The sequence below is a fragment of the Rhynchophorus ferrugineus genome, unplaced genomic scaffold, assembly GCF_030347505.1.
Source record: "Rhynchophorus ferrugineus isolate W39M unplaced genomic scaffold, kcgeb_rfMv2 rfM547, whole genome shotgun sequence".
Classification (NCBI taxonomy): Eukaryota; Metazoa; Arthropoda; class Insecta; order Coleoptera; family Curculionidae; genus Rhynchophorus; species Rhynchophorus ferrugineus.
Genome location: NW_027473124.1, coordinates 22,501 through 25,722, shown reverse-complemented (window position 1 = coordinate 25,722; position 3,222 = coordinate 22,501). Strand labels below are relative to the sequence as shown.

Genomic DNA, 3,222 nt, shown 5'->3' with positions numbered 1-3,222 from the left:
ATTCATATGCGATTGGAATTATTATTTTTATGGACGTATCGGTTTTTCATCGGAACGTTCATAAAACAGCAACACATTTTGCGATAGCTCTCTGCTCTCCGAGCGAGAATAAAATAAAAAATCACGAAACGTTTCTCGTACGAGGTTTCCTTGTCGCTTTATATATTTCTATCTAGCGAAGGGTTCGGAGAGAATGTTTTTCGAGGTCTTATAAACGCCGAACGATATTTTGCGGCATCCAATTTTCGACGTAGTCGACGATCGTCGTCGATAATCGAGATAATTGGGTGCCTAGTCGATCGGTTGTGTATAAAAAAAACAAAAGATGTGTCTAAGATGATGATATCGTTTTGTTTTATTAGACAACTAATATTAAAATGTAAGAGCGTGGCGCCTCGGACCGGTTTTTCCGTCGTCTAGGCGCGCTATCATGCACCTCCTTTTTATTAGTCGTCGATATATATTATATATCGTCGTCTTACGCACACGTTTCTTTATAAGTCAAACTTATAAAATAAACTGTGTCTGTATTTGTTTTATCTGCTTCGTGTCGATAAAATAATAAGAACAGTTCCCTGGTTGATCCTGCCAGTAGTCATATGCTTGTCTCAAAGATTAAGCCATGCATGTCTCAGTACATACCGAATTAAGGTGAAACCGCGAAAGGCTCATTAAATCAGTTATGGTTCCTTAGATCGTACCCACAATTACTTGGATAACTGTGGTAATTCTAGAGCTAATACATGCAAACAGAGCTCCGACCAGAGATGGAAGGAGTGCTTTTATTAGATCAAAACCAATCGGTTTCGGGTTCGCGCTCGTCATCGTACAACTTGGTGACTCTGAATAACTTTAAGCTGATCGCACGGTCTCGCACCGGCGACACATCTTTCAAATGTCTGCCTTATCAACTGTCGATGGTAGGTTCTGCGCCTACCATGGTCGTAACGGGTAACGGGGAATCAGGGTTCGATTCCGGAGAGGGAGCCTGAGAAACGGCTACCACATCCAAGGAAGGCAGCAGGCGCGCAAATTACCCACTCCCGGCACGGGGAGGTAGTGACGAAAAATAACGATACGGGACTCATCCGAGGCCCCGTAATCGGAATGAGTACATTCTAAATCCTTTAACGAGGAACTATTGGAGGGCAAGTCTGGTGCCAGCAGCCGCGGTAATTCCAGCTCCAATAGCGTATATTAAAATTGTTGCGGTTAAAAAGCTCGTAGTCGAATTTGTGTCTCGCGCCGCCGGTTCATCGTTCGCGGTGTTAACTGGCGTGTTTTTCGCGAGACGTCCTGCCGGTGGGCTTAGTCGTGTCGCGTCGCCGTCGCGCGTGCGTTTCGGCGTGCGTGTTGTGCGCGTCGTGGTTACGACGGCCCAACTCAATCCTGCCGCGGTGCTCTTTACTGAGTGTCGAGGTGGGCCGGCACGTTTACTTTGAACAAATTAGAGTGCTCAAAGCAGGCTAAAATTTCGCCTGAATACTGTATGCATGGAATAATGGAATAGGACCTCGGTTCTATTTTGTTGGTTTTCGGAACCCCGAGGTAATGATTAATAGGAACGGATGGGGGCATTCGTATTGCGACGTTAGAGGTGAAATTCTTGGATCGTCGCAAGACGAACAGAAGCGAAAGCATTTGCCAAAAACGCTTTCATTGATCAAGAACGAAAGTTAGAGGTTCGAAGGCGATCAGATACCGCCCTAGTTCTAACCTTAAACGATGCCAGCTAGCGATCCGTCGACGTTCCCTAATATGACTCGACGGGCAGCTTCCGGGAAACCAAAGCTTTTGGGTTCCGGGGGAAGTATGGTTGCAAAGCTGAAACTTAAAGGAATTGACGGAAGGGCACCACCAGGAGTGGAGCCTGCGGCTTAATTTGACTCAACACGGGAAACCTCACCAGGCCCGGACACCGGAAGGATTGACAGATTGAGAGCTCTTTCTTGATTCGGTGGGTGGTGGTGCATGGCCGTTCTTAGTTGGTGGAGCGATTTGTCTGGTTAATTCCGATAACGAACGAGACTCTAGCCTGCTAACTAGGCGCTTTTTGACATCCTAAAGGCCCGCCGGCCGCGTTGCTTTCGGGTTTCGCGGTTCGTGCGCGGTTTTTACTGTCGGCGTACAAACTATTCTTCTTAGAGGGACAGGCGGCTTCTAGCCGCACGAGATTGAGCAATAACAGGTCTGTGATGCCCTTAGATGTTCTGGGCCGCACGCGCGCTACACTGAAGGAATCAGCGTGTCTTCCCTGGCCGAGCGGCCCGGGTAACCCGCTGAACCTCCTTCGTGCTAGGGATTGGGGCTTGCAATTGTTCCCCATGAACGAGGAATTCCCAGTAAGCGCGAGTCATAAGCTCGCGTTGATTACGTCCCTGCCCTTTGTACACACCGCCCGTCGCTACTACCGATTGAATGATTTAGTGAGGTCTTCGGATCGACACGCGATGGCGTTTCGGCGTCGTCGATGTGTAGGAAAAGATGACCAAACTTGATCATTTAGAGGAAGTAAAAGTCGTAACAAGGTTTCCGTAGGTGAACCTGCGGAAGGATCATTACAGTGTGTTGTTATGCCTATATATATATAATAGGTAAACGTACAAGTCTGTAAAAATCATTGTCGAACGTTAAAGAGCCATCTACGAAGTTCGGAAGTTCCGATCGAATTTCGACGTCGTCAACGTAGCTGTTTTCGGGTACCTATAATATATGGTTTTAAAAGATGTACGCCCGAAAGCGGAGATATATACGATGAAGATGTTGTTATATAGGACGACGAGTAATAATCGTCGGCCTACGACGGATTTCGTTATAAATGGACAAATCGAGCGCAAAATAAAACGATTTTGCCAATTATATTTCTAATCGACGTTTCGATCCTCATATCGACGAACATATACGATGATCGGTAATGTGATTAGTTTACGAAAATCTTATCACCCTTCGTTTGTTTCATTCCAAAAGGGTGAGATTTAGTTTACGAAAATATTGCCAAACTATGATCAGCGTATGCTCTTTTGTTGTCGTACGAGGTGAGACGACGAAAATTTACAACGAACGTCACCATTTCGAGTAGTCTGTCTCCGCTCCTCTCGTTGTGTGTAGTGGAGAAGACGAAAATAAACCGTAAGAGCGTTTTAAAGTCGACGGCGGCTGCGAAAGGGGCGCAAGCGCTGTCTATGACGTGAGCGCGCGTCGTCGTCGTCTTATAATAGAAAC

At 46.5% G+C, this 3,222-nt stretch overlaps 1 non-coding gene across 1 annotated transcript; it reads left to right on the top strand.

Annotated features, from left to right (window-relative positions):
* The first annotated feature begins 572 nt into the window (after positions 1-572).
* Positions 573-2,561, top strand: LOC143206103 (small subunit ribosomal RNA). The gene has a single exon (XR_013008132.1). It is a non-coding gene; the product is annotated as a small subunit ribosomal RNA (ribosomal RNA).
* The last annotated feature ends 661 nt before the right edge of the window (positions 2,562-3,222 follow it).